Here is a 17,940-nt window from a genome sequence, read left to right as displayed (position 1 = left end):
CAGCAGCTCCTATGTGTCATCACACAAAAAAGATGGATTTTAAAGGCTTATCAAGAAAGTGAAATATGATTTATTACATAAAAGTTTTAAAATTCTTTCTTTGATTTTAACACATGACTTTGATTTTAATTCATTGTTTTTATGTCCAACAAAGCAAAAAAAAAAAAACGTAGATGCCTGACCACAGGGACATTGTACTCAAATACATATACTTTAATATGGAGTTGGTCCCCCTTTAACAGCTTCCACTCTTCTTGTTTCTGTGGGAATTTGTGCCCATTCATTCTGTAGAGCATTTGTGAGGTCAGGCACTGATGTTGGAAGAGAAGGCCTGGCTCGCAATCTCGGTTCCAGTTCATCCGAAAGGTGTTCGATGGGGTTGAGGTCAGGGCTCTGTGTGGGGCCAGTTCTTCCACACCGAACTCATCAAACCATGTCTTTATGGACCTCATCCTATCACAGTACCAGTATTTTGCATCACAAATGTATTGGCTAAGTGTTTGACTTTATGCCTGTGGCACTAGGCGACAGCAGCAAGTAAAAACTCACTGTCGGCTCCCAAGAGGAGGGCGATGGAGGTCTACATCAACGACTCCCTGGAACTTCGTACTTCGTAACGGCTATCACCTGGTCCACATCAGGGAGGGGGACGAGTGGAAGGCGGCGTTCAACACCCCTTTTTCCAAGTCTTAAGAAGAGCATGTCATCCATGTTCAGTCTGTGCTCCAACGTCTCCTCGAGAACTCCCTGTTTGTCAAGGCGGAGAAGTGCGAGTTCCACGCATCTTCCTCTTACAGCAGTTCTGGTGGCCCACGCTGGCTAAGGATGCAAGTGACTTTATTAAGGCCTGTCTCATCTGTAATCAGCACAAGGCCTCACATCAGGCGCCTGCAGGGCTCCTTCTGCCCCTCCGGGTTCCGCATCGTCCCTGGTCCCACATCTCGTTGGATTTTGTCACCGGTCTTCCTCCTTCTCAGGGCCACACAGTTATCCTTACGGTTGTGGACCGGTTCAGTAAGATGGCACAATTTGTGCTCCTGTCTAAGTTGCCGTCAGTCAAAGAGACTGCCCGGTTGGTGCTGCTACACGTATGTGATGTGGTGTCCGACCGGGTCCCCAGTTTACCTCGGTCTTCTGGAGGGAGTTCTGCAGCCGGGTGGGGGCCACAGTAAGTCTCTCCTCAGGGTTCCACCCACAGACCAATAGACAGAGTGAACGGATGAACCAGGTGGTGGAAACAGCTCTGCCCTGTCTGGTTTCTTGGAATCCATCGGCCTGGTCCCAGAGATTTCTGTGGGTGGAATACGCCCACAGTTTTCTAACCAGCTCTGCTACCAGCCTTTCCCCGTTCCAGTGTGTGTATAGGTACCAGCCCCCTCTCTTTCCGGCCCTGGAAAGGGAGGTCTCCTGCCCCTCTGTCCAAGCCTTCATCCGTCGCTGTCGCAGGACCCAGGCGGGACCCAGGTCGGGTTGTCCACGTTTATATTTCCTGCATGACACAACACGGTCTCAGATGAGCGTTTTGTAGTCCATCATCTAGACTTAGTAGTAGACTTGTAGTTTTACAGATCATGTCAATAACATTCGCTGTCGCATGATGAAGTAGTCTAGTGTAAGGCCACCACAGTCGTCTTCTCCTAAGTCCTTATGAATTCTCCTTCACATCTTTCCTTGAACTTGTGACGTTTTCCATCAAGGTCAAGAAAAAGAGGTTAGGAAAGGACTTAGGAGCAAATTTTTTTGGACTATTCAACCGTACCCAAAATATTTGAGCAGAACAGAGCAAAATAAAGATTGTGATGGTGTCACTTTTGGTTCTGGGTAATTGTGATGGCATTTCTTTCATTTTCTAAAAGAAAATTCAGATTTGTTAGAATGTGAATTATTCAAATCAAACTAATTTGGTAAGATATGGTGGATATGTAGCAGGCCAAAAAATGCTGCAGTAAATTGCCAAGGGGAAAAATGACAATAAAATAAGTTATCAGAAGAAGCTGGATACACTATTTTCCATGGGACTTGTAAGCTCATTGATTTGTATGCATGAATCTTATTAAGTGCCTCTACTTTCTGTTGAAATATATATGTAAGAGGTGACCGCAACTCAGTCAGTAGGGACTTGGCTTGGGAACCGTAGGGTGAGCAGTTTAAGTCCACAGTATGGAATGTGGGCCCTCCTCTTACCTCCTGAGCACTGTAAGGGTGCCCTGAAGGAAGGTACCAAACCCCTAAACTGCACCCAGAGCACCATCACTCCACCATCTGTCAACATTTGCATGCCTATGAGCCTTTGAGGTTTTGAGTTTTTCACTAGCAGGTTGGATCATAAACAAGATACATTAATAAGATTTATTAACAAAAGAAAAGATAGCAAATAAAGCTTGAACTCCTGTACTCCTTGTCCATTGCTGTGGGACACAACAGACCCCCTCAGAACCCTACAGAGAAAAAGAAGGAGTGCAGAATACAAGAGTGAAAGAGGAGTGGAGGGTATTTGTTGAATGAATGTAGGAAGTGTCATTGTTGAGGTTCACAGTGTTGAACCTCGCTCCACCGTTACTTGTGTACGACCTTTTGTAGCCATTCATGATGCTATCACCAGTTACCAGTAAACCTGTCTTTCAGCATCCAATATTTAACAATATGAATATGGGGTCTAGAATAGAAAAACTAGGATGAAAATGGTCCATCACTCCCTTTTTGGTCACAGACTACCCCCTTTAAACACATAGACATGGTTTGGACCATCTGGCCTTAATCCCCTTCACTCCCATCAGAGCACCAGTTGGTTTGGTGGGTTGGTTTGGTTTCATCTGTGGTCAGTAGATCAGGGGTAGAAAACAATAGATGTCCACACACACGCATTCAGGAAATAGGGAAGATCCCTAATCCTACTGGCACACTTTGGCTACGCAGTATAAAGCTGATGGCAAAGGATTACATCAGTCACATAATCAGCCAGTCAGTCAACCTCGCAGTCAGCCTAATACATCAACAACATAGAACAACAAAGATAGTGGCACATCATCTTGCAGGAAGGATTCATACTTTAAATCCCTCATGTCCCAATGGAGCCTCACACCAGGTCAACCTGTCTTAACTGTGCTACCATGTGTGATTTTATTTTTTAAGTCAGAAATGTGTCCAGTGAAATGATAACACATAGAAAAGTTCTGGGATTCACAGTGAATTTCTGCTTTATGTACACTGACTTTATCTGATGGGGTCGCCACAAAGCTGAAATGTTTGGAGTTTTTTTCATTTTTTCATTATCATAGAAGAGCCAAAGTAAAAAATAATTCTGATTAGATTCTAGTCTGATGACTCTGCAAATTACTACCTAACGTGGATCCAGAAGGTTAGCATTTCTGAGATTGATCTGCCTGGTCTGGCACAACACAGCATATTAGATTGGATGAGATTGGACTGCACTGGACTGCCAAATTGTGGTAGCTGCCCATTCTGCAGTCTGAGTAGACTAAAGCAAATACTAATTACTTAAGGGTTTTGATTAATATATGACCTGAGCGAACAAAATGAGGAAATGAAGAGGAAACGCTGACAAACTTTCCAAAACCAAGGCACGGACAAAAATTGAAAAGTTACTATGACCACCATCCAACAAGAGAGGGCAGACAGCTCCACCTATGGAGTTTAGGCTGGACCAGACTGATTGTTTCAGTCCATAGTGTGTGTGTGTGTGTGTGTGTGTGTGTGTGTGTGCGTGCGTGTGTGCGTGTGTGTTTGTGAAAAAGATCTCTAAAGAAGGCAATTAAAAAAGAAAACGCATAAATGGATTTTTTTGGGGAAAAAAACATGATTGACTTAGATGGGAAGGAAAGATTTACTTTACTAGATGAAATTTATGAAAGTGTGGAGCAAGATTGTGTTTGTGCACTCGGACGAAGCCTTTCCAGGCAAATTTCCAGATTTGCTTTCAACAAAATGAATCAGAGCAATAAAAAAAGAAACTTTACAAATTTGCATCTGAAACTGAAAGGACTGCTGACACTTACAAAGTGCACTGAGTAAATCTGCTGGCAGAATGAGAAGTGATAATTACCAATATGAGGGAAAGTACAGCTTCGATAGACAATGCCGGTAACAACTCAGGTCAGCACACCAACCTGTGTCTGCAGACATTAGTGCATGACGAGTGCGATCACAGTGGAAACATAAATGCACTTCCTTCATCTTGCATGAGTCCAGCTGCTGGTTATGCCATGCACACACATACAAAAGTTATCTCACTGTCTCCCTCTGCTGCGAGTGGACACACACTCACACACACAAATTCAGAGTTTTCACCATCACCTTAAAATCCATAATGTCAATAAAGATTCAGAGAATCAAGAGAAGGTCAAGGCAGCACTGCAGAACTTAGATCAGCTGATCTGGTTCTGAGTTACTTCATTCAACTCTAAGTTAACATGTGCATGGAGCTTTAATACCATGATTCACCATGGCAACAGCCTCCTATCAGACTTGATTTAGGATGATTAAGTGCTGTATGATGTTTGTTACATTACATTTTAAATACATTTATTAGCTGTCTGATAAGTTGTTTTTGTGCCATGGGTTTCAGTGTTTGCACATAATCATATTTTAGGTGTTTTCATTTATATTTTATGTGACAGAGTTTCATCGCGAGACTGGTGAGTTCCCCACCAATGATGGTAAAAATCATTCCCAGACATAAACTTCAATTCATTCATTCTAAAACAATAAAAGACAGACATCTGTTCATAAAATGCCAAATATTTATGACAATCAGCTAAGGATGCTAAAAGAAGATAAAAACATAAAAAAACATAGATTATGAGGGCATCAGACGTCACAGGGGTTAACTAAGACTCCCCACCACTGGTACAGACAAAAGCGTAAAACTGAGGTTGGAAAAATAAAGGCATCAGCATCATTAACGTTGGTACCACATCTCTGAAAGCCTATCCACATTTTGAGCATAATAAAAAAATACAAAATCAAAGATGGCACACACAAAACAGCAGTGGCAGTCCTCACACAATACAAAACAGCTTTAAGTCCCTGATAAATAATAGTATAATAATATATATAGTAATAATAGTTCTGTTACATTAAACTGTTAACTGTGATTTAAGAAACAAACACCATAGCAGAATGAGCCTTTTAAATGTGTCATAAATCATATATAGCTTTATGTAAACCCTGGATTGATTCCTTATTTTCGTAATTATTTCTCATGTTCATAGACATTTTGAAGTGCTTACAACCTGTGATCAAAAATGTGATCATCTTCTGAATCCGCTGAGTTTTGATGGTTTTCTCTGACATGTTGGATATGCAGGAATATGTTAATCTGTCCATGAACTGATTTAAAATGGTGAACTTGCTGAAAGAGGCTCCTGGTGGCAAAGTTGTTTTAGCAGTTTGACTACATTTTATGACACATGCAACTGATTCACATGAACCCAGCATCAGTGATGTGAAAGAAAATCTGACATGACATGGTATCACTTCAGATGTCTGAGTGTTTTATTAAATACTCAGTGGACTAATGTGATGATTTCTTTATGTGCTTTGGTTTACATCCTCGTTCAGCAGCCTCAGGACACGGTGAACAGCAGCAGCTCAGGCAGTGGGGAGACATAAATATGATAAAGAATGGTGAGAAAGACAATTATGGAAGAAGTTATATTATATGAAAAAACTATAAAATGAGACTATGACATGAGATTAAATTTTAGGATTTACACACGAGATACTGTGCAGTGCTTTCAAAATTCTGCCCTATTCTAAATCACTTTCTTCCTACATCAGAAGTTCATATTTAACTTTTTCATCCACAGCTCAGACAGTGGAGTAAGAGAACATTAAAAAGTGATTAGTATGACATTAGTATAAAAGTGACATTATATTGAGTCAGAGGCTCATATATACCTTTTTTCGTGTACAGTAAGACAAAAACTATAAGACAGTCTTTAAATTATTATTTGAATGAATCAATTTCACAGCTCAGAAGTCCATACTTACCTTTTTTGTCCCTGTGAAGTGAAGAAGAAGCTAGCAGAAGGTAATATGTTGGTTTGGTGAGTGTTTTTTTCCAGGTTTTAAAGCTGCATGAAATCAAACTGCTGCCTTGAAGAGCTTTCTTGGTGGTGAGAGTGTAAGTGCTTTGTTGTATAGTTGTTTTTTGCAGCTTTTTGGCATCTTCCTTTTTCTTCCTCACCACACGACCAAGTTAATGGTTCCTATCCTGCCGTGTAATAAAAGTAAAGTTGACCCAGCCATCTTGCCAAAGCGAGGAGGGAGGATAAAAAAAACAAAACAGTGCCAGACGTTACCTGGGATGTTGGCAGCCATATGGAACCCTATAGGATTAAAGAGGTCAATCAGTTGTCCCTGCCAGTCGTCATGGAATTTATGGTCCCAGTGCATGATGCTACCTGGTTGCCTTATTCTAAAAAAGCTCAATATGAAAATACAGGTGACTGAACACGACAGATTTGGTTATGGATCTAAAGATTGTCAGACACTTTGGTTCACTTTATCTTCAGCTCATAGAAATATCGATCTGTTTGGTGCATTTTGAGCAAGGTCCTTGACGAGTCCAAGTTCAAATGAGCAAAGAAACAAGTCTGCAGCTGTTATGTCACCTCTCTGTCTCCTTGACGACGACTGATGCACGTGCGCACGTGATGGAGATGATAAGCAGTAAATTGATTTTGTGTGTACAGCAGCTGTTTCTAGTAGTAAGTGTAAATATGTGTAATCTTTGATGTGTCACACACACACACACACACACACACACACACACACACACACACACACACACAGCTAGGTCACTACAGGTCATACCATGTTGACCATGTTGTAGAGCACATTTACAACCATAACATACAACATAGTTGCATCAACCTTATGCATTTATTTGCAATTTCAGACACAAAATAATGAATATAAACCTGTGCAGACAGTAAAAATAAAATGGTTCATGTTTCCATCAGCTATAGGAATATATAATCCCAGAGGACATGACACAATATACACATGAAGGTATTTCATATCTGTACACTTGAAAGGAGTATTTTTGAGTATGAGCATTTTTATTGACGTTAAATAAATGTTTAATACCCGTTTTAAAGAGGAGTCAAAATCAAAATCTAGTTTTAGGATTACTTTAGGTAATGTTGACCTCTGGTTAATATCTTAATTTGGCTAAAATGTGTCAGAAGTTGAACTGTCTATGTAGTCTTCAGTAAATATTCACTTCATGTGTGACCTCAGCACCTCTGACATGATAAATGAGAAAAACCTTATCCAAACCAATTAGTTCAGATAAGAACACTTTCACACTCTTCTATTTCTAGGTTAATAACAACTAGTTTCATTGTTTTCTGGACAATGTTCTGATATATTAACTATTTGTGTTTACTGTTCACATTATGTCTCTGTTTGTAGCTACTTGTCAACCCTCACCCTGCTAAAAGCCGAGGGCCGGTCCTGCTTAAAAGCAGATTCCACATTAGAGATATTTAGTGAGGGCCACACGTGACGTCCTTCTGTTAAGGATGTGCTTCTCCTCTTGAACCACAAGAGGTCAGATTTTTTGTAGTAAATCCAAGTGGAGTGAACAAAGCAGTGTGACAGACAGTGAGTTTAGCTGCTACATGAACAGATCCTCAGTAACACCATATACTTCAACAGATTGACCTCTGTAGTTCTGCAGTCTCCGTTTTCTCAGAGATTAATATTTCATAACTTTTTAACTGTATCACTACTACACACTACATTTAACAGAAGTCCGTAGTCAGTAGTAATAAACACTTTAAGGGAGACACTACAGGTGGATTCTAACAGATAACACCACGAAACTTCCTCACTGGATTATTAGGGCCCGAGCACAGCGAGGCCCTATTGTATTTCGAACGCTGAACGACGTTTAAGAGTAAATCGCATTTTCCACAGCCCATATCCCCCCGAAAACTCACGAAAATTTGCCTACCCCCCCAATGTCTAGGCGTACAATTACGTATTTTGGAGGTCTCACACATGCACGCGCGCATACGCCTCCACAGCGCCACCTAGGTGCCACAATGAAAAGTTATCAAAATCACAACTTTTTATCAGAGGGCGTGGCCGTGATGGAGCGTCAAACTCCACGCTGCTGATTTTTCCACAAAAAAACAAGACTCCATTCACTTTTTGGCTGATTTTCGGGCAAACGTGTGCGGCTATCATATACTTTGTCAGAGCTGTCTGAAACTTATTGGGGTTGTTGAGAGCAATATGATGCACAATTCGGCTGCATAATTAATGAGGGGGAGGGGCAAAAGCGCTCTATAGCGCCCCCTGGAATTTTTTTTTCAAACAACACAGTTTTGGACACAGAGTTATGAAACTCAGCCACTTTGAACAACATGGCAGGACCTACAAAAAAAGTCTCTTGTCCAAAACTGTGGGCGGGGCTGTTTGAAAGAAAAAATCAGTGGTGAAGGCGCCGATTTCAATGTGAGCTCATATCTCAGGAACGCTTTGGCAAAACGGAACCAAATTTGATGTCATGCTTCGAGGCGCTGTCCCTAGTCCAGGAAACAAATATGGTGTTATTTCGTCTATAGGGGGCGCTATAATAAGCAAAACATTGTTTTGCTCATAACTCCTGAAGTGTTTGTTTTTTAAATGAAATTGTGATATCCACAGATACTGTGGGTTGCCCCATTGATAGCTGATGCCAACTTTTCATGTTAGCCAATCGCTGTTGGCGGCAACGCCGCCAGACAGGACGTTTGCTCATATCTCGGCAACGCTTTGACCTCCGAAGACCAAATTCGGTCACGGGCATCGAGACCCGCCCCAAAGTGTGCCAATACAATTTGGTGTCATTTGTCCACTAGGAGGCGCCGTAATTAACAAAATTGCATTTTTGCTGTTTTCTCTTGACGTGTTTGGATTTAACCAATATTATGCACAATTCGGCTGCATAATTAATGAGGGGGCGGGGCAAAAGCGCTCTATAGCGCCCCCTTGAGTTTTTCAGTGGAACAGCCCCGCCACAGTTTTGGCCACAGAGTCACGAAACTCAGCCGAATTGTAGAACATGCCAGGACCTACAAAAAACTCTCTTGGAGCAATGGGCTAAGATTGAACAGGAAGCAAGATATTTAAGAACAAAAATCGCCATTTTCTGTGTTTCGGCCTGGTTGAGAAGGGCTCATGTTTGAACGAACTCCTCGAACCTAGTCAGGTGTACTGGAGATGAAAGGATCAGCGTCTCCTGATCTGTTCGGGACATAAAGTCCTTAACTCTGGATATGTCCTTAAATTGGTAGAAGGCTGTTTTGGTGACTGATTTTATGTGACTCCTGAAGGCCAGATCTGAGTCTATGAGAGCTGTTTGAAACTTCTTGTGGTTATTAAGACCGATATTATAAAGAACGATATTATGCACATTTCGACATGCACACATTTCAATGTGCGCATATCTGCGAGGGCCCGACCATCGCTGCTTGCAGCTTTAATTTACATTGGGACAGTTTTTGTGCTTGTTTAATAATTAATTAATTTTATGTTTGAATATGCAAATGAGGCAATGGTAATGGCACTATCTAATGGTAACTATGGTGGAATCTACAGAACCAAATAGACAGCCTGAAGTCAAATAAACTAAATGTGTGTTTTGGTGTTTTCTTAGATGTGTTATGGAAGCAAAGTAAACCAGAATGTTCAAATCACATGTGCATTGGCTGTCCTGTCTCTAACAGACACTGAAACTTTCCTGAGCTCTTGCAGCAGCAGCAGTACTACAGTACATTTCACGTGAATCACCTCTGCGGCCTGTGATCTACCGAGCTGTGCACGCAGACATCTCCGAGTGTGAACCGGACAGACGACAGAAATAATCCAGACTCGAGCCACAAAGTTCAACGGGATCACACCGGAACTAACGTTACTCTCCCTTCAAAACAAACTCGTTAACGTGTCACGTAACGTTCAAACGTAACGCATTGTCGCTCACAACGCACACTTTATGTCCTCTAATGGGAGTGAAATCAACATGGTTTTATTTCGGTCGTCGTCAATATGCGCAGCAAGTTAATCACCAAGCGTGTGAGACTTATTTTGAAACTGCACACCGGAAATCACGAGTTTGTTTTCGGTGACTTGACACACGGGGCTGAGTGAGCCCAGCATGTACCAGAGTCTCCCCAACCAGCGCCCAGCTTTAAAACAAGGACCTGACGGTGAGGAAATGGCGTTGTTTACCAGTTTAAACTGCGTTTATCATTTCGACAAAGAGGACGGGAGCTTTGAAAAGCGGCGGGAAGATTGTGAAGCGTAGTTTGCGTACAGCAGAAAGAAAGAAGGAGTTGAGAGGAGTGAGCTCACTGCCTGGAGGAGTCAACACTGCGGCAAGGTAAGAAGAGAGCCGGGCCAAAGCTCCGACTGTCTCTCTAAACTCCGGCTACCGTCTCCTTTTTAACCTCGTTCTGGCTTCAGGAGTTCCTCCTGTAACACAAAAAGAGAAACGCAGCTGCTCTTTACTTGCTCTGCTCACTTTTTGTGGTTTGTGCAACTTTTTTTGCATCTACGTGTTGCAACGCTGCTGCTTCAAACAACGAAACTCTGAGGCTGGAAGAAAGGCTATTTTTACCGTGAACCGAGGGTCCCTGAACGCCACTCAGCCCACTGTAATGAAGCGGGTTCAGCTTATTTTACTGTTGTTTCTACATAATAACATAAATTACAGTTTCCCACAGGAAAAGAAATGTGTGTGTGTGTGTGTGTGTGTGTGTGTGTGTGTGTGTGTGTGTGTGTGTGGTTGCCTACAGCTGTGATTTCAGAGACATTAGCTAACATACATGGCAGTACAGCACCGTGTAGCTCCACTGTAGCATTCAGTTTAATTATTTTGTCCAACCTTTATATAAAGTCAAAACTATATTTAACTATATATATATATGTATATATATGTATATGTCAAAGTAAATATTCAACAGCACCACAAACTGCAGCCTCCAAAATGACCTCTTAATAACGTTTCATTAGCTCAGCTTTAATAAACTCTATGTAGACATGAGTGCGTAATGTACAGCACCTCCCAGCTCCTGTGATGAATATCAGGCTGTGTTCAGTGTGATGGTTTGTTGAGGTGTGTGTTCAGTGTGATGGTTTGCTGAGGTGTGTGTTCAGTGTGATGGTTTGTTGAGGTGTGTGTTCAGTGTGATGGTTTGTTGAGGTGTGTGTCAGTGTGATGGTTGTTGAGGTGTGTGTTCAGTGTGATGGTTTGTTGAGGTGTGTGTTCAGTGTGATGGTTTGTTGAGGTGTGTGTTCAGTGTGATGGTTTGTTGAGGTGTGTGTTCAGTGTGATGGTTTGCTGAGGTGTGTGTTCAGTGTGATGGTTTGCTGAGGTGTGTGTTCAGTGTGATGGTTTGCTGAGGTGTGTGTTCAGTGTGATGGTTTGCTGAGGTGTGTGTTCAGTGTGATGGTTTGTGATGGTGTGCTGATGGTGTGTGTTCAGTGTGATGGTTTGCTGAGGTGTGTGTTCAGTGTGAGGTTTGTTGAGGTGTGTGGTTCATTGTGATGGTTTGCTGAGGGTGTGTTCAGTGTTGGATGGTTGCTGAGGTTGTGTGTTCAGTGTGATGGTTTGCTGAGTGTGTGTTCAGTGTGATGGTTTGCTGAGGTGTGTGTTCAGTGTGATGGTTTGCTGAGGTGTGTGTTCAGTGTGATGGTTTGCTGAGGTGTGTGTTCAGTGTGATGGTTTGTTGAGGTGTGTGTTCAGTGTGATGGTTTGTTAGGTGGTGTGTTCAGTGTGATGGTTTGTGAGGTGTGTGTTCCGTGTGATGGTTTGTGAGGTGGGTGTGTTAGTTTGTGATGGTTGTGATGGTGTGTGTTCGTGTGATTGGTTTGTGTAGGTGTGTGTTCAGTGTGTGATGGTTTGTTGAGGTGTGTGTTCAGTGATGGTTTGTGGGTGTGTGTTCAGTGTGAGGTTTGTGAGGTGTGTTGTTTCAGTTGATGGTTTGTGAGGTGTGTGTTCAGTGTGATGGTTTGTTGAGGTGTGTGTTCAGTGTGATGGTTTGTTGAGGTGTGTGTTCAGTGTGATGGTTTGCTGAGGTGTGTGTTCAGTGTGATGGTTTGCTGAGGTGTGTGTTCAGTGTGATGGTTTGTTGAGGTGTGTGTTCAGTGTGATGGTTTGCTGAGGTGTGTGTTCAGTGTGATGGTTTGCTGAGGTGTGTGTTCAGTGTGATGGTTTGCTGAGGTGTGTGTCAGTTGTATGGTTTGCTGAGGTGTGTGTTCAGTGTGATGGTTTGTTGAGGTGTGTGTTCAGTGTGATGGTTTGTTGAGGTGTGTGTTCAGTGTGATGGTTTGTTGAGGTGTGTGTTCAGTGTGATGGTTTGCTGAGGTGTGTGTTCAGTGTGATGGTTTGTTGAGGTGTGTGTTCAGTGTGATGGTTTGTTGAGGTGTGTGTTCAGTGTGATGGTTTGTTGAGGGTGTGTCAGTGTGATGGTTTGTTGAGGTGTGTGTTCAGTGTGATGGTTTGTTGAGGTGTGTGTTCAGTGTGATGGTTTGTTGAGGTGTGTGTTCAGTGTGCTGGCTGCAGGACAGGTAGACCTTTAACTCCTCAAACAAAGGCAGCAGAGTGACTCTGAGTTGCTAACAGGGTGGATACTGAGTTGAAGCGAGGGTCAAACCATGTGATCGTCTGTCAGCAGCATCATCATCCAGAAGTTAGGCCTGCCCAGAATGAGAGCAGGCTTTCCTGTCACCTCAGTGCTAGAATTGCAGCTCCGTAACTTTGCGTTATTTAGACTATGATCTAATGACTCCTGATCTGTCACTGAGGGACACGGTGTCACTGGTTGCACAAAGGAGCAACACGCTGCTCAGGCTGAAGCTTCACAGGGATATAGAAGCTGTTAACTATTAGACGATGGCACATGATAGTATCTGTTCAAAGGCAGACAAAGGTGGCACGCCATCAAAGCTGTCAGCGTCTGCAGGGCTTCATATTCTATTCAAATATTAGTGGGGACGTGTTTCAGCCAGAGGCTGTCCTGCACCGGATAAATCGGCAAATTAGTTGAGCATCCAGTTCCCTCCTTTTATTTTCAGTTTTCACTTGCCAACATTCTGTTCACCATTTCTAATCAGTATGCAAACATTTAATAAATGAGTTTTACACTGTCAGGTTGATGTGGTTGCTCTCACACTCTGCTAAACATGTTACATGTGATATCCGCATTGTTTAGTTTAGTTTGTGGCTTTGTTCCTCTTTCTCTCTCTCTCGTGCCTTTTCTTCTGTGGCAACATGTGAAATTCACTTTTTGAGTCAGCAGTTTGGAGCTATCTCCAGCCAACACTGGTTTCTTACAATGATAGAACATACAACCTGCAAAATGATGCTTAGTTTATGCCGAGATCAGGGCTGAACTGAAAGAACAAACAGATGTGGATGAGAGAAGACTTTAATAATCCTGCTTTTATTTTGAAGAGATGTTTGCATGAGATGGAAACAAAGCAGCAAGTCCAGAAAAGGAAAGAGAGGCAACACGAGCTGACATGTGATATTTTATGGTAATCACAGACAGTTGCACTGTGGTGGCTCTGAGTCCTGATGAGAAGGGAGGGGGGGGTGGGCTGCAAATCCAGCTGTTTCCTCTTCTGTCTCTGTACAGTTTAGCTGCTTGCTCAGCACGCTCACACTTCCATTCATACCAACTGGTCCAGTCCAATAGGCCTGTGAAGATCGTTTCTTTTCATGCAAACTAATGGACAGACAGACAGGCACACAGGCAGGCAGGCAGACAGACAGGCTCAACTCATTATTCAGCTCAGTGAACAGTCTCACTTCTCTCTGATCATTCAGTAGTTTACCTTTCATCCAAATGTACTGTATTTAAGCACATCAGCAGTGCTAAATGGACAGGAGTGTCCTGGTGGCCCAGAAGTTTAAAATGCTGACTCGTGACATCCCATGTTCCAGTCTAGCCAAAGACCCGCGTTGCATGTCTCTTCTTTCCTCTCATTTCCTGTCTCCTATATACTGCTTACTCTCTAATAAAGGTAAACATTCCTCAAAAAGAGGCTAAATTAAAATGGCTGAATGAAGTGTGTGTGTGTGTGTGTGTGTGTGTGTGTGTGTGTGTGTGTCTCCCTGCACTCGCACTGTTGTTGATTTTGTGTTGTTGTAGTAGTCCAGAAGTGGTCCCCACCTCTTTCCTGCTCATAGAAACTGATTTTTAGCACCGACAGCTGTTACATGCAGTCACTGTGTGGATTTTAGATTCACGTATCTTTGACTGGAACAAACAGCTCGGTGGGTTTTCTCCCACATAAAACATTTGTCATGTTTTACTGGCTGCACAATTAACCCAATACTAATCGCGATAATGATTTTGTGTTCCCACAATTAAATCAGAATGATCAAATTATGCCCTGAGCATGAACTGAAAGGAGAAAGAGAGAGACTGAGATGATTGGATGATATCAAATGAAGAACTTTTATGAGTCAAAATTAAGACAACCTGTTAAATTATGTTTAGTTCATTTATTATTTAACTTTAAGACATTACTTAAGTTTTAAGGTGCACATAGAAAGCTGTGCTGCATATCACATCAAGCGCTTCATAAACTGGTGGTCAGGATGTTCTGGTTTCACTTTTGTGGCGCTGTCATTGGGCCGTGTGTGCACCGTGCAGCAGCAGCAGCAGCAGCAGTCTGTGAAAAAATGTCCTGTATGTTGCGGCTTCAGTCAGGAGGCAAAGAGTAATAAACAACAGAGAGTTCACCCACCACAAACTACACCGCACTACAATGAATGCATGAAGGCTAAGAAGAATAATGTTGCTAATGTTACCTTCCATAGCTAAGCATCAACTCAGACATCCACAACAACAACCCAGTAAATATCCAGTCAAAATGACAGCAGCGTTCTGTTGATTTAATCTAGATTAATAAAACAAAACATAAGACATCAGTCTGTGACTTATTCAACAACGGTGATCTAAAAACAAAGCTTACCTCTTTGGTGTAGTTTTCTTTGCTTCATGGAGAGCTCTGTTAATAAGGATGGGAAAATGTATATGAACAGAAATAGAAGTGAACGCAGTGTTCCATTGTTGCCATTTTATTGATTAAGTTTTGTCATAAATGTGTTAATATTTCTTAGTGGGGGAAATAGTAGACATTCAGTACACTGGATCAACATCTGTGCTGATATTTCAAGTTTTTCAGGTATTGATCATGTGATTAATCCACCTTTAAATATAACATGGCTGGTAGCATTCCGGCGGCCCTGGTAGATCTCCAGCGTATCAGCATGACTGCCTGCCAGATCTCCGGCGTGCCACCATTGACTGCGAAAAAAAGGAGAGTGTGTGTCCTTTGGTTCGGCCAGATTTATCTAGACATTTCTCTAAACCCAACAGAAGTGCAGCTTTCATTCTAGGCCTACTAACCAATCAGAAGTAGGGTGGGGCGGGACTACTGAACATCATTAGCCTGCAGTAACAAGCATTGTAGCCTAACCCACAGGATGGGCCGCAGGTTCATGAAGCCCGGGGATGACACTAAAGATGTCGAGAAGGGTATCAAAAATAAATGGTGCTGGGCATGGATGAAGGAGGTTGGAAGTGATGGCAAGCCCTTTGGGAGCTGGTGCCAAAAGCTTCGGGAGGCAGGTGTGTGCTTCTGCACGGTGTGTGCAAGGCATGTCTTTTTTTTTTTGCACTAAACTAAACCATTACAAAGAACTGACAGTTTATTTTAAATGTTTATCAAGCTTGTGAAGCTATTGTTTTTTTATTGTACTGGTGCACATGTTATTAAATAAATAAGTAATTCAGTACATTCATGTTTATTTGTTTTGCACAGAAGAATGATCCCAGTCTTTTCCACACAATGAGACATATCGTTTGTTACCATAATTCTGCGCTGTTTTTCTGTATCGTATCGGCTGATACGAAACCTCAGATATCGGTATCAGAGGTTTAAAAAAAAGCAGATCGGTGCATCCCTGATATAGAGATGCCTCCATCATGTTTCATTGTCCATTTTGGCTTTGTTCTAACAGCTGGTATTGCAGTATTAAAAAATGAAATACTTGATTACCTTGAAATTACCCACTTTTTAACAAAGTAAAACACCAAATGATGTCTTGTTGATGATAATTTGACAAAAGCTTTGTCCAACAAGTCTTTATACTTGCATTTAAATTGTGCCTTGACACTTTCCTTGCCGTCTTAAAGAGCTTCCAGGGAAGTGGAAATATAATCCAGCATGGCTGGACATAATCTTTACGGTGACTGGCTTTTAACTGCTCTGTTTTATGTAGTGATCAACAAGCAACAACAGCTAGGCTAAAAACAAAGCTCACCTTGTCTATTGCAGGCCACATTTTTGACATCCATAGGAACATTCAGTCTTAACTTGAACTGGTGTATCTGCAGATTCATTTCATACTCGATATGTTATGATGAAGTTAGACATGATACGGGATGAATAAATTCTTATTTTAGCTAGCTTCTCGTCTGTCTTGAACCTCCTGTATGTGGCTGCTCTGCATCTGTGCAATCTCTGTATTGGAGATATTTTAACAGTTTGCCATGTGGGTTTCTTTTTTCTGACCACAGATTTAAAATGTATGAACCAGAAAAACCTGTTTGGGTGTGCGTTTGCAGCGGAAACCTCAAGATTCTCAGTTCTTCACTTTCACATCACAAGTCAACGGAGGACGATGAGGCTCTCCTTGGCTCCCATATTGTTCAGTCAGACTCTAACTCAGAGCATGCACACTTTCTCACAGGGTGGATTTTCTGACCATTCCAGATTGAGTGTGGAAATTTGGGAATGTGAAAAATGGGTAGACCTACAGTTTTTCGAGAGATAGAAATGAGTGCTGTGGTGAGGACAGAAGACACTTTCCATAGAGACCCTTCAGAACAATAAAACAGGGACCGCCAGACATTTAGGAGATGTTTTTCCTTTCTCTTGGAGGAGCGATAAAACACTGAGAACATGTTGGCTGTCAAGCACTCCTTTATTTATAGCACTGTGTTATCTCACATCTCCCGGGCTCTTTAAAAGGCAGTAACACACACCACACTGAAAGTACACACACCCTGTTTTCTCTTGTCTTCCCCTCCCTGTAGTTGTGTCTCAGTGTGTCTTTCGTCCTGTCACACATAGCAGTAAGCAGCGCTATGCGTGGGCTAACCAGTGTTGGATGTTTAACTGTTGAGTCATACTTAGCCGCTCACTCTGCCGCCATGTCTTCTGCGCTCTGTGTATCTCCTGGTAACTTCTTGTTGATCTCCTCTGTGGCTGATGATGGATTTAGTCTACATCCCTTCACATGGTCTGCATGTGGCAGCATGTTCATCCCTAGATCCCCTGTTGAAACAGGCGTCTCATTGGTGATGGTGACTTTCAAGGCTTCTGTATGTTTTGCCGTGTAAAGGTGGTACTGACCCTACAGTGCAGTGCCCCACATCACCTGTCTAGACCACTAGCTTTGCAATCTCTCCTTTTATAAAATAAATTTCATCAGTCTTTCTAAAACAGCTAAACGTGTTCCATGCTAATATTCAAAGCACTTATTAATAGAATTCAAACCTGTTTCTAATTTTAACAAAGTTCACAAAAAAAAGCAAAAAACGGTAAGGTTCCAACAGGGTATCATCTATCACTGGTTCTCCTATGGTTGGATAAAGACAGCTGGTTAAGATTGCCAATTTGTTCTAGTGGCCAACAAAAAACATCCCCTGTGGCCCTCCAAGAATGTTCCACATAGACCACCATTCTAAGACCCATTTGTAATGTTGAGAGCAGATTAAGCCCTGCTTGATGAAACGCAGCCCTCTCATTCATCTGAGAGATCCAGTTAGCAGAGTGGAATTCATAAAAATGCAATGACACCTGAGTTCATTATTTATTTTCTAAAGATTACTTTTGTAACTTTTT

General features: G+C 42.1%; 1 protein-coding gene and 1 long non-coding RNA gene across 7 annotated transcripts in view; one reads left to right on the top strand and one right to left on the bottom strand.

The window, feature by feature from the left end:
- The first annotated feature begins 10,138 nt into the window (after positions 1-10,138).
- The window catches only part of LOC104937876 (A-kinase anchor protein 13-like), a 106,183-nt gene continuing 98,381 nt past the window's right edge, over positions 10,139-17,940 (top strand). For all 6 annotated transcript variants that reach the window (XM_027278709.1, XM_027278713.1, XM_027278712.1 and 3 more), the window contains exon 1: positions 10,139-10,396. The gene's annotated coding sequence lies outside the window, so the exon portion shown is untranslated. The remainder of the gene's footprint in view (positions 10,397-17,940) is intronic.
- LOC113745772 (uncharacterized) lies at positions 14,154-15,774 on the bottom strand. The gene is made up of 3 exons (XR_003462386.1): positions 15,238-15,774; positions 15,001-15,036; positions 14,154-14,697 (listed from the first exon to the last, which is right to left on the bottom strand). It is a non-coding gene; the product is annotated as an uncharacterized LOC113745772 (long non-coding RNA).

Source organism: Larimichthys crocea, chromosome V (genome assembly GCF_000972845.2).
Source record: "Larimichthys crocea isolate SSNF chromosome V, L_crocea_2.0, whole genome shotgun sequence".
Lineage (NCBI taxonomy): Eukaryota > Metazoa > Chordata > Actinopteri > Sciaenidae > Larimichthys > Larimichthys crocea.
The sequence above is the reverse complement of the archived record's forward strand: the minus strand, read 5'-3'. Positions and strand labels throughout refer to the sequence as shown.